Source organism: Canis lupus, chromosome 17 (genome assembly GCF_003254725.2).
Source record: "Canis lupus dingo isolate Sandy chromosome 17, ASM325472v2, whole genome shotgun sequence".
Lineage (NCBI taxonomy): Eukaryota > Metazoa > Chordata > Mammalia > Carnivora > Canidae > Canis > Canis lupus.
In genome coordinates this window covers 4,358,147-4,371,398 of record NC_064259.1, presented here as the reverse complement: position 1 = coordinate 4,371,398, position 13,252 = coordinate 4,358,147, and the positions used below count along the sequence as shown (strand labels likewise).

Below are 13,252 nucleotides of genomic sequence, written 5' to 3'. Positions count from 1 at the left end.
AAACTTTTTAATTAAGCCCTGCAGGTGGTTCCGATGTCTACACTCTAGAAGTTTATAAATATTTGCAGTAGGTAATTGATGAAACAAAATCATTTTTTTTTCACTTTCAGTATATGTGAAAGTATAACAAACTGCATCTTCAATGTAAGAACCTTGGGAATGTTGTTTTGTCATAAATTATAAGAGAGATCCAGTCAAAATACAGAAGGTATAAATATATCAGTGACGGCACCAAAATCCCAGTTTAAAAAAAATGCCCCGGGGATCCCTGGGTGGCTCAGTGGTTGAGCATCTGCCTTTGGCCCAGGGCGCGATCCTGGAGACCTGGGATCGAATCCCACGTCGGGCTCCCGGTGCATGGAGCCTGCTTCTCCCTCTGCCTGTGTCTCTGCCTCTCTCTCTCTCTCTGTGACTATCATAAATAAATAAAATTAAAAAAAAATGCCCCATTAAAGTTGACTTATGGCCTGGAAAGGGGCAGGGGGAGTTGGAATGGCAGAGAAAATCATCCCACCCATGTTCCTCCATGTATGAGAGTCCATGCATCTCTGCCTCACTGAAGAGGCTCTTTTGGCCTCCAGACCTCAGGTCAAGGTGGCCGCCATCTTCCCAAGGGAGGAACTAAATCTCCACAGAGAATTATTATGATGTTTTTTCCCACAGAGAATTAACCAACAGCCAATCTACCAAATAGGCACAGTCTATAAACAGAAACTTTGTGCAATTCTCAATTATGATGAGGTTCAGGAAAATGAAATCAACTGGCAAATTTATTTCTGGCTCCTACATTAATATTCTTAATAAATGCTCATGATTCCTTATTTCTCTCTTTTTGCAGCCCAGGACAGGGAAACAACACTGTTTTAGATTCAGTCCTATTACTTCTGAAGCGTGTGGACTGGTTCAGCCAGACATTTAATTCATTTAAAGTCTCAGGGTCTTTACAGTTGGTTTTTCTGTGAAAATCAGGTTGCTGGAATTTGAAAACTGAGAAATGACAGATTATCATGAGTTCCAGTTTCCTGGGGCCGCTGGCCTTCGGACTCTTGTCTTCACACTTGCACTTCGTGCTTCAGCCGGTGGTTCCTTCTCTATACATGGCTCACCTTCTTTCACCTGCACACAGGGTGGAATTCACACTGATTTGGAGGATTTTTTTTTTTTTTTTACACCTGACTCTTGCTATTCTGTTATTCCCAGCGACTCCTCCCCACCGCTCCCTCCTCTGCCCAAATGAATTTTTCTTGCTCCTGCTTCTGACACATACTGCCTATATTTTGGCCACTTCCTCATGCCTTATTTTTACATCTATTTTGCCTCATCCTCATAGTTATGAGCAACTTGACATCAGGAAGGAGATTTTAGTTACCCTCACAGTCCCTGGTACCGGTGGACACTCAGTGCAAGCCCATCAGTTTGAATCAATCTTCAAATCTGTCCAGAGAGCCTGTTAGTTAGGGTGGGAAGTGGGTGGGGGCGTGGGGGGGTGCTGCTTTCCATTCTCCCTGTTACACACACGGCATGAGTTTTCAGCCAGATGTTGAAAATCATCCTAATCTCATTTGTAAAAGATGTGTGTAAACCTCAAAATTAAAAAAAATAATAATAATAAATTAAGAAATGACAGTGCTACTTTTTGAAACGTCAGGTTTTATTTAGTTTAGAATTCGTGCTTCTCCATTGTAAATGGATCTCAGACATGAACGTAAGGTAAACTCTTTACGAAAAGGAATGATCGAATTCAATGATGCTTTGGGGGCTTAACACACTCTTACCTTTGCTGTTTTAAATTTTAGCCCTTTAAGAATAACTTTTCATGCCTAGGAGAAAGCATCTTGCAGTATTTGCGGTATTCTTTTGAGGCACAATGTGCTAATTCTCTGGGCTAATTTTTCAAAAAAAAAAACTTCAAGCTTACAGAGGATGTGTTAATATGTTGAAAGAATCTCAGAAGGGAATTTTGAAGGTTTGTTTATACTTAAAATGCAGACTTCAGAAAAAACACTCATTTATTGGCCTATTTAATAAGCAGCATTGTCCTGGCATTATTTTTTTTTTCATTTATTTTTTGTTTTGTTAACAGTCCATTTGAGGTTTGGTATTGTTTTTGTGGAGTGTTTCTAATGTGAGTATAGCATGACGCATCTACGGAAGAAAGAAGTCTGTGAATTCACAGCCAGGAAGCTCAGATGGTTGTAGCCCAAACCATGTAGGATCCACACAATCCAGGCACCTGTCTCTCACTGCGGAATAGTGGGATTTGAAATTTAGGAACACAATAAAAAGATTAGATAAGAGAAGCTGAACTCACCTTACAGAATAACAAGCTCCAGGCACCTGTTGTATATTCCGATTCGGTGGTTTTGGGTACAAAAGAGGGTAACTTCTCTCAGCCTCGCATTAAATGACTCCATCTGGAATCTGCAAACATAGAGCCCACCTTTCTTCTGACTTCTCTCCTCCTTGGGAAAAGGAAAAGTTCTCATTCAATGCAGAAATTCAGGCATGGGTACTAATGCCCCAAAGAGAAAATTGAAAGCCAAGAAGACAGCTGAGAACCCTGCAATCTGATCCTCCTGCCAGAGGCTTGGCTTCAGTCTCACTCTCCACTTCAGGCAAGCTGAGCAGCAGGTGTCCCATCCTGTCCTGCAGGAAGGGCGACAGCAGCCCAGGGCCACACCACCTGGGACTCAGGTGGGCAGGAAGCTGTGCCTGGGGCAGGCTGGGAGATGGAGTCCAGTGCACATCCTTATGCTCTTGTTTTCTTGGGGAGGAGCATGTCCCTCCTACAGTCAGTCTCAACCCCCCCTGGGCTGCTCTTGGATCTTACCCCCAGAAGCCCATTGTCTTCGGCTTTGCCGCCCTGGACAGCAGCGTGAAGAAGGGCTGGCTGTGGGCCTTGTCACTGGCCCTGTGCCGTGTTTGGAACCAGCTCCCCCACCCAATCTGGTGACCCCAGGGGCCCACGCAGGCTCAGCCTAGGGTGAGTTCACCCCCGGTGTCCTTCATTGTTTGCTGACTTTATTTGAGGAAGTTTATGTGAAATGCTCTAATAATTCCTGAATTTAGAGGAAAGGATTAGGATCTCTAGCTTCTTCATCTCAGGAAATTCTTTGCCCTTCTTGCAATTTTTAAACGTTATCCCCAGAAGCTCTCTGGCATTTGATTAAAGAGAGAGAGAGAACGAGAGAGAGAGAGAGAGAGAGAGAGAGAGAGAGAGAGAGAGAATACTGGAAGATAGGTGGAACTAGTAGCTTCCTATAGAGTCCAATCCTGGGACTTTTTAGCAGGAGAGAATGATCCACCTGCCTCAGGGGGGTGGGCGTGAAGATGGGTGTTCCGCTTTAAAAAATTCTGCTTCATGGATGTATTTTGTGTCTATTGGTATAGATGAAAACACACACATGCATAGTAGAAAGCAATTAGAAGGAAGTTTACTTAACCTTATAAAAAAAATGACAACAAACAAAATCCCCTTTGGGTTTAAGTTCACCAGGCACCTTTAGTTAGAATAATTACGCATGAATACGTTTCAGCATTACACGTATATCCAGCAACACCCTGTAGATTCTGTACATAGAAATTCCTGACAAAATGCCAGCCCACAAGATGCGTCTCTGCTTAGTCGTTATCCTCTGGTGAGCAACTTTCTCTCCCAGCTCAGCTTAACCACTTGTCTGCTTCCACAAATACCTGCTCTTCGTTTGGGACTCGGGGGTCTTCCTATGAGAAGGGGTAAATTTCGTGCCTTCCCATCGGGGCTTGAAAGGGACTTCCTAACTGAGGAGTGACTAAAAATTAGATTTCTAGGTTAGCAGGAAACCCCAAACTCTCTACTTAGTACTGCTGCCTGTTCTCCCTGAATATGCAATTCATGGCATTTCTGCTCCACTGTTTTGTGCGCAGTGACTTGGGCTCCACGAGGACCAAATATCACGTTATGCTAAACTGAAGCCGAAGCCAGACCGAAGTGTAAATATATAGTGACCTTTAGAAGGAGATAGTAAAAAAAGTAATAAAAAAAGAAATATCATGGTTTTAAAATAAACTACATATATGTGTACACATGTATTTTTATTTTTTTAAAGAGTATTTGTGAGGAAGCGACCTCACCCGGCCAGGAAATTTTGGACAGGCTATCTCTCAAGTTCCTTGTGGCATGGTGGTTCTTCAAAAAGAAAATCTCCAGATCTTGTTTTAGTCTCATAGTAGGTTTTTTCGGTTTTCATTGACCATAGGCATGTGCCTTTTGCTAATCATTAGTTTCATTTTTCTTGAGTAAATTTAAGCCTTTTTCACGTCCAGTTTTTTGTAGATATGAACTGACCTGACTTCGGTACAGCCTCCAGAGCGCCCAGGTGGATGGAAGGGAAGTCCTGGGTGACAGCTGCTGGTAGAGACCAGGGTGGCTTTCAGTCTGCCTTCCAGCTTATGACTCCCTCCCCTCAGTATCCCAACCCCCAACTTCAAAGACAATGGCTTAGAATAACTAGTCAACAGGACAAACTCCACATCCCATGGAAACAAACCAACCTTCACCGGGACTCAGCAGTTCTGGGCGCTCACAATCTGCTAACTGGGTTTTGCTGCAGGGGTCATGTGAATTATTTCTAGTGTTTTTAACTGACCAAGCTTTGTTTTATGGACTAGCATGTGGTCTATACTGGACGGGACTCCCCGTGCACTCAGGGGGAGTCTGTGTACTCTGCTGACATTCGGTGGAATCATTTACAGACGTCTGCTGGGTGGAACTAAATTAGAGGGTTGATGAAGCTTTTTATGACCTCGTGGATCTTCTCTCCTATTGTTCTATCCATTAGTGAAAGTGAGAAGCTGACGTCTCCAGCTGTTTTCTTTGAATTGTCTATTTATCCCTTCATTTCTGTCCATTTGTTCTCTATGCATTTTGGTGCTCTGATGTTAGATGGTATGATTATAACTGTCATATACCTCTGATGTATTGGCCCTTCTATCATTATACAATATTCACCTTTATTTCTAAAAACAATTTTTTGGTTTGTTTTAAAAATGCTGTCTGATAATAGTATAACTAGTCTAGCTTTTTCATGGTTTCTGTCTGCCTGATGTATCTTTCTTGATCCTTTTGCTTCCAACCTGTTGGTATCTTTGAATTGAACGTGTGTCTTTCATAGACAGTGTATGTATGGATCTTGCTTTCTTAAAAATTGTATCTGCAGATTTCTGCCTTGGCTTGGCCTGTCTAATCTGTTCATATTTAATGTTATTATTGACATAGCTGTATTTATGTCTGAAAGATTACGTTCGGTTTTCCACACATCATGACTTGTTTCTCTTTCTCCTCTACTTTTTTTTTTTTTTTTTTTGCATCAAGAGCATATTTTAAAATGCGGCAGTTTAATTTCTGTAATTTTTTTCACTGTATGTTTGAGTCTTTTCCCTAGGTTCTTACCGCAGACAAATTAACTTTTCAGACACACCTTCAGATATATATGACACCAATTCCAAGAACTCTAGAAACATCGCACCTGTATGCTTCTATTCTACTTCCCCTCTTGGAGTGACGTCCTTTGTTATAAATGTGTCCCATCTAAAGATATTACAAACTCAATACTACATTGCTCTAAGTTTTACTCTATGCAGTCTTTTTTTTTTTTTTTTTTAATAAACTGAGAAAGGAAAAGAGAGTGGGTGTACACTTGCGGCTTTTGTTATATTAACCTCATGATTTTTTTCCTGGATCCCTTCCTTTGTTCTGTGGATCCGACTTACCAACTGAGATCATTTCTTTAATCCAGTAGAATTCTATTCCCATCCATATCCTTTGTGTCATTATTGGAAAATATATTTCTGTGTTTTAGGCCAAACAGTACATTATATTCTATGTTTTATATAACTGCTTTTTATATCAGTAAGAGAAGAAGGCAGAAGCAATATGCATTTATGCTTTTTTAAAATAATCATATCATTACCTTTTTAAGTACTCTTTGTTCTATCAGGTGGGTTCAAATTAATGTCTGGGATCCTTTTTTTTTTTTTTTTCTGCCTGAAGAACTGCTATTATTATTTCTTTTGGAAGAAGCTCTGTTAGGGACAAATTTCCTGTTTTTGGTGATCTCAGAGTGTCTTTATTGCACCTCCATTTTTATAAGGTAGTTTTACTGGATATGGAATTCTTGATTGATATGTTTATTGTTGAACACTTGGAAGGTGTTGCCCTACTGCATTCTAGCCTCCACTGCCTCTGATAAATCGGCTGTTATCTTATTTGGGTTCACTTGTAAGTGATAAGTCATTTTTTCTTTGGTCATTTGAACATTTCTCCTTGTTTTTGGCTTTCAGAATTTTTACTCTGATTTGCCTTGTGGGTCTCATTGCATTTATTCTACTTGGAGCGTGTGTAGCTTGCTGTGTGGTTAGTGAATGTTTTCAGTAAATTTGGAAAGTTTTCTGTCATTATTTCTTTGAATATTTTTCTGCTCCTTCACTCCTCCGCTTCTGGGAAATACATTGCATGTTTGGTGCATTTAATGTCCCACATTTTTCTGAGGATGCTTGTTTTTCTTCATTCCTTTTTCATTCTGTTATTTGGACTGCATGATATCAAATGATCCTTTCTTCAGTTTTTCTAATGCTTTCTCCTGCCAGCTCAAATCCTCTACTCTTAGAGGGCTCAACAGAGCCCTCTAAGATTTTATTTTTTTTAATATAGTTTCTGTATTATTCAATTCCAGAATTCTCATTTGGTTCTTTCAAAAAATAATTTGATACTCTTTATGATGTGGTGTTGTCTTTCTACCTACCATTACATCTTTAGTTTAGTGTTATTGTAGTTTTTTGAACATATTTATGATGGCTACTTTAAAATCTTTCTTAAATCATATATTTGGCCATCCTCACAGGTGGTTTGTTTTTCTTAATTTTCAATTTTCTGGTGCATAGGAAATATTTTTCTTTTTCTCTTTCATATCTTATGAGTTGTGTTGGAAACTGGATGTTTGAGACAGTATCTTATACCAACTCTGGGTACTGGTCCTCTCTTCCAGAGCTTATTATTGTTATTTGTCTTTTTGTCTTGCTTATTCTTTTAATCATTAGCTGTATTATTTTAAGGAAATTTATTTCCCTCCTATAGTGTGAAGAATCTGATAGTGGTCCTCAGGAGTATGGGTTTGGGTATGCCCACAGTCACCCTAGGAGGACAGTGGTGTGGGCAGGGCTCTCTTTGACTATCTCATTTCCTGGCCATACCAAGCTACTAAGCTTCACTAATCTCTGGCTGAATGCTCTGTTGTTTTCAACAAAGTCCTGAGGCATATGCTCCACAAAACAACTCAGTTAGATGTGGACTCCTTTTAAGGGATAGTTACCAAAGTCCCAAGGAGTAATCCTCTGAGCTGTCTCTTATCCTGTTCTTTCCACAAGACTAGCCATCCTATGGGGTTTAGCTTCTATGTGATGTATCTATTGGTCTCCCCTTAATGGTCTTTCATTACCACCTCCATTGTTTTTGGGAGCACTCACACTAGAATTTTCCACACTCTCTCAGTTCTTTTGGGAAAAGATTTAGAGTTCTTTGTTCTATGGCTGTGTGCCCCATCTTCCTCAAGATGAGGTCTCTAAGCCTGGGCTCTGGAGCTGTGTGTGTGGAAGGCAGTGGCAAGATTCTCTTTCAGTGATCCACTCTGGAAGCTGAGCACTTGGTGTAGATAGATCTTCTTGGCTTGCTTCCATCATCATGTCATCACTCTGTGAGCCAGGGTAAGCCTGATCAGGCCTCCAGGGTTCTCAGTGGCACCACACCTGAGGAGGAGTGTAAGTCCAACATTGGGGGCTGGAAGGAAAAATAGAGTTGGTATCTCTTAGCTTCACTTGCTTGGAAGGTAGTCTCAGCAGTCAGTGGTGGAGGCAGGATGAGAAATGCTTGTGTCCTGCCCCTCTTGGGATAACAGCCCTGTGTTCTTGGTTGCAATGGTCTGAGGGAAGTTTTTAATCCCACTGAGCTGTGCAGGTGGAGGGATGGGGCAGGGTATTGATTCACAGACTCCTGCTGTTCTTCCTAAGTTTTAGTACATTTTTCTAACAAATATTTCTTCATTTGATATATGCCTTTAGAACCATTGCCAGAGACATTGTTATTATTGTTAATAAATAATTTTCACCAGTTTCCTTGGAGAGGGGACCAATGACCTCCTCCACTGTTGTTCTCAAAGTAGAGTGCTCTAAAAACTTTTACGATTATTTTTCTTGCTTAGGAGTTACCCAGTTTTTGGAATATGTTAAACTAACTGTACTTCAGTTTCCACATTTGTTATACAAATTAAAATAAGATCACACATGAGAAATCATAAACTATAAAATAAGATGCACATTAGTCCAATTTTACTCCTTATAGGCAATAGCAAACTAAGTATTATTTTCCAAGCTAATGCAATCATTGGACTTGTTATTACCCTAGAAAAAAAATCTAGGATTGGAGACCTCTCAGCAGGGTCAGAGACAGTTGGTGGCATCTGCCTGGCAGTAGTATTTGGCTTCTCTGTCTTGGTGCTGCCTGACTCTGTTTGCAAGTTAGACTTTACTCAATTCTGTCCATATTTCATCTTGTTCAGTCAAAGGAAACGAAAAGAGGGAGGACACTTCTACCTGGGGTTTGCTATGATGCAATGAGAAATTACTCAAATCAGGGGGCTGAAAGCTATTAGCTGAAGGGATGAGGGAATGTGACAAAAGCAGGGAAGGAATGTATTTTGTTTTGCAGTATCAGCAGTTCCCACCAAAGAGACACCCAGCTAGATGTTTCACCTAATAGCCCCTCATTAAGTGTTTGGTCTGATAGCTCCTTATTTGAGCCAGTTTGAGTAGGTTTGGAGCCAAGGACCTGTGCAGAAGTACCCCCGAGTTGTCCAAAAGTTACCTTTAGCTCATTGCAGTGCTAAGATCTCCCACTATGGACAAGGTTTCCCTCTATTTTTTGAACCTGTGATGCATGCACTATCATGTTGACATGGTGGGAATGCAGGCCTAAGTCATAGAATATGTATGAGTTCCTTAATGTATATGTGAGCTCCCTGCCCTCTAATATATGAATAAAATCTTCCTGTACTAACTCCACAGGGAGATCATGCTTTGAGAGCAATCTCCCTTACTTGTTGCAAGTAATAAAAATTATTTGCTCAAACCAAAAGGACTTGGGCTGATCTATTGGCCAACTCACCACAAGTGGCAAGCCCTTTGCATTTGGTGACCCTGGGACCTACTCTGAATGGAAATTGGGGTGGAGAAATGGGAAAATGTGTGAGGTTGACAGAACATTAATTGTTTTGTTCCAGTTTCTTTCCTTAATCTGAAAACTGCTTTTACACTTCCTACTATTTGAACATCTATTATTTTCCAGGAGCTCTGCTAACTTTAGGAGGGAGTAACGATGTCTTTAAGATTTGATTCTTGCTTTCCTACCATTAGCAACTAGACGGGAAGGCAGACAGCACACAACAGAGTTTTGGACAGAGGAAAAGAAGAAGCACCAGAGTTTAGGAAATCACAGCTTAGCTGGGGCCCCCACAAACTGTGGTTGGAGACCAGTTGGCGATTGCAAGGTGGATTGAGGTAGGCTGTGTAGGACTTCAGTAATTACACTAAAGAGTCTGAATTTTTTCCCTGGAAAATAGGTTGTCATCACAGGTTTTTAAGCAATTGAGGAGCATCATGTCCTCCTTATATCCCAGATAAAATGTGTGGATGATGGAACAACAGGGGAATGTGAGGAGTTGAGGGATCACAAATAAGAATATTTTTCCCCAATTCTTTGTCATTAATTACTTGATGGCTCCTTGCACCTCTTTGGGGCATAATTTCCCAAACTTTAATAAGAAAGTATTAAAGCAGATAATTCTCAATGTCATTTCCATTAACAAAAAAATCTGTAATAGTTCTATTACTTTTTTTGGCCTCTCAGAATCTCTCATTGATGTGTTATAATAGCCCTCTGCATTGTAACATTGATGTTAAACATATTCATCCCAGCTGTTAGATTTTTAGAATACCGTGTTCACTGATACTGCCAAACACAGTTTCTTATGTCTAAGAGGTATTTGATATACTCAGGATGTTGGCATTATATGGTAAATATTTAAATGTAATCCTTTTTTTTTTAAGTTGCTCTGTCATATGTTAGCCATTATCATAATTCATTAAGCCCCATGGAGGGGCTAGATATGCCAGTAGCAAGACAATAGTTGGGATTTACAATCTGTTGGAATTGCAGATTAGAGGCAGATCAGGGAATGGAAATGAGGATCTGGATCACACGAATGTGGCATCTGAGACCATGATTGAGAACTGAGCATAGAGGCTTATCAGAGGCTGGCAGCACTGTTGTCCTACAAATACTGACGTCTTTAAGGAAAGGGATCAGTAATCATGAAGAAACCAGAAATGGTTTTCCAAGCAAAGGTTTGTTACGAGATTGGCAGTTTGAGAAGAGCGAGGGATTTTAAAACAGACAAAATGAATAGCAACCTTAATCACAACAAGATGTATAGCTTGGGGAGGTCACTTAACATGCTGAGCTTGGTGCCCTCGAATGCAAATGGGCATGACATATTATCAAGTAATTATGAAAGTGAATGTTGTGAATAAAGAATGGTTACCAAAGATAAATTTATGATTATTTTAATACCTGTGGTGAATCTATGTTTCAGACTTTATAGGATAATCTTCATTTCCAATACTCTATAATCCTCCTAACCTAATTCATACTTGTCATGCAATAAATCTCAATTTTCTGTTTGAACAATATGGCATGTGTGATAGGTTAATAAAGTGTTGGACGTAGAGTGAATGAAATGGATGGAAGCACAAAGTCAGGATAAAGACCATGAATAATGGCCTTTAGAAAATCAAATAACATTAAAATCAGGATGCAAAATTGGGGCACATTGTTAAAAATACCCAATGATAAGGGAAAAGGTAAAGAGTATTGGACAAGTCTCTCTAATATGGTAAATTGTTTCATACACACACACATACACACACACTTTGCATTCATAAAAAGAAATAAATCAGATGAAATAAGAAATACAAAGTCAGAACATGCAAATCAAAATGTCTAGAACATTGCAAGAGTCCCATGAAGATGTGAGGCTTATCTTCTCTCTGCTCCAGGTCTTCTACAGCTAGGATAATTTCAGTGTCAGTTGAATGATCCATCCAACAGCATGGCCTCTTAGGGGACAGTATGAATCACATTTTCTTATCCCTTTTTATGCCTTATTTAAAAATTATTATTAAAAAGTGGACATCGTCAATGATATATTTGAGCAATGCTGGATACTGATTCCTGTTCTCCTGACTCCCTACCCTACCAGGCTGGATGTTGTTTGCTTGTGTATTTGTCTAGTGACCTCTGTAGACTATTTCAGTGAAGTCTATTTCCCATATAGTGTAAACTGTCCAGTGTCACTCTACTTTGGGTTCTGCGTTGGGACGTGCATTTGATGACAGTGGTTTCTGCAGGACTTTCTTTAACCGTGTCTTTTCCAATTCTTTCTGTTAAGCTGTCTGCCACTTTGGGTATCACACCCAGTTCTTTGGTGCCACTAATTGCTGACTGGTTACTGTTTTTAACAATATCCTTGGGCCTAAATGTCTCTGCATTCTAATCTGATTAAAACTGAACTGAACATCTCTGAAGAGCTATTTTTGAGGCTGGTACTTGGAGTTTGTTCACAAGAGTGCTGTCTCCTTGTCTTCTTCTCCCTGGTAAACTAGCTGACCTATGGTTTAGCTTTTTTCTCTTGTGGGGTTATGAACATCTTATTGCTTACAACCAATATCTTCATTATTTTTGAGAAAGTCTTTAGGCTTGAATCTCTTCACACACTGAATAGAGGCAATTTCTTTGGAGAGAACTTTGAATCTTATTATGTTTGTCTGCTTTGCCTCTAAGCAAAATCTCTAAGTAACTACTGCAGAGTTGGGGACTGGAACAGTGGCCTGTTTCTCTCTTGGAATGACACCCGAACTTTATGAGCAGGTGTCTGGATGGAGGCAGTAGTCTCTGATCTTACTGACTTCCCTCTCAGATGTGGGACCTTTACAGGCCTGAAGCAATGGCATTTGAGATCACATCTTTTTGCACCTGGGGTAGAGCCCCTGTCCAAAGGGGTAAGGTGGAGAAAGGGAGTCCCCAACCTCCTTGTTCCATTCACGTGGAATTCAGTTGTAATAACATGGAGTTGAGTGGGGGTGGAGGGAATAGAAATGCTGATCATGAGTCCCTCCTAGGGACATACTGTATCCTTTGATTGGGAGCCATGGAAAAGAGGGCATCCCATACTCACCCACAGTGGAACTTCCATCATGTCACACTGCTGGCCTGGGGGAAGGCCATACTTTCTGCAAGCAGAATTATTTTGTTTTGCTTTTCAATCAATTATGTATATCTTTTCCTTTATTTGGAGTATATAATTCATTTATATTAATTGCAACTTCTGATATGGTTGAATTTAAATCTAACACCTTGCTATTTGCTTTCTATTTGTTTCATTTCTATTCTTTCTATGTTCCTCTTCTGTAATTTTATTTTGGATTCATCAGGTTTTAAATTATTATTAATCAATGTGTCTCTTCTATTAGCTTTATTATAATAACTTGTTAATATAATTATTTCAATGAGTGTTGTCTAAATTACAAAATGCATCCAGTTTACCTTACCTTGGTGTTATATTCCTATTACTCTCAAACACTTTTCTTTTGCATGTGCTATAAGTTCCATAAACCTCAGTTATCATTGTTGCTTAAAATAATGGATAATCTTTTACAGTTATCTTATATAGTTATAGTTATGTTTACTTATATAGTTCTTATATATATATATATATAACCTATATATCTTATATAGTTATAGTTATGTTTAATCTCTCTAGACTTGTATATTGTTTTTTACATTACATGGTCCCATATGTAATCATTTTTATTAATCCTAAAAACTTCCTTCAAAATTTATTTTTGCTTAGGTTTGCTGGCATCAAATATTTCAGCTTTTGTTTGTCTGAAACTTTAAAGTTTTTATATTGAAATATTTGTAGATTCACATGCAGTTTTAAGACATAACATAGAGAGATCCATGAACATTTCATCAATTTCCCTAAATGGTGTGTCTAACAAAATGTAAGTGTAATATCACATCAGGATGTTGATGTTGATATGGTCAAGATATGAAAGATTTACAGCATCACAATGAGAAAGTGCTTATTTTGCCTTTAATTTT

General features: G+C 39.4%; 1 long non-coding RNA gene across 1 annotated transcript in view; it reads left to right on the top strand.

Annotated features, from left to right (window-relative positions):
* Positions 1–13,252, top strand: part of LOC125752794 (uncharacterized) — a 39,421-nt gene that overhangs the window by 2,690 nt on the left and 23,479 nt on the right. The gene's annotated exons all lie outside the window — the stretch shown is intronic.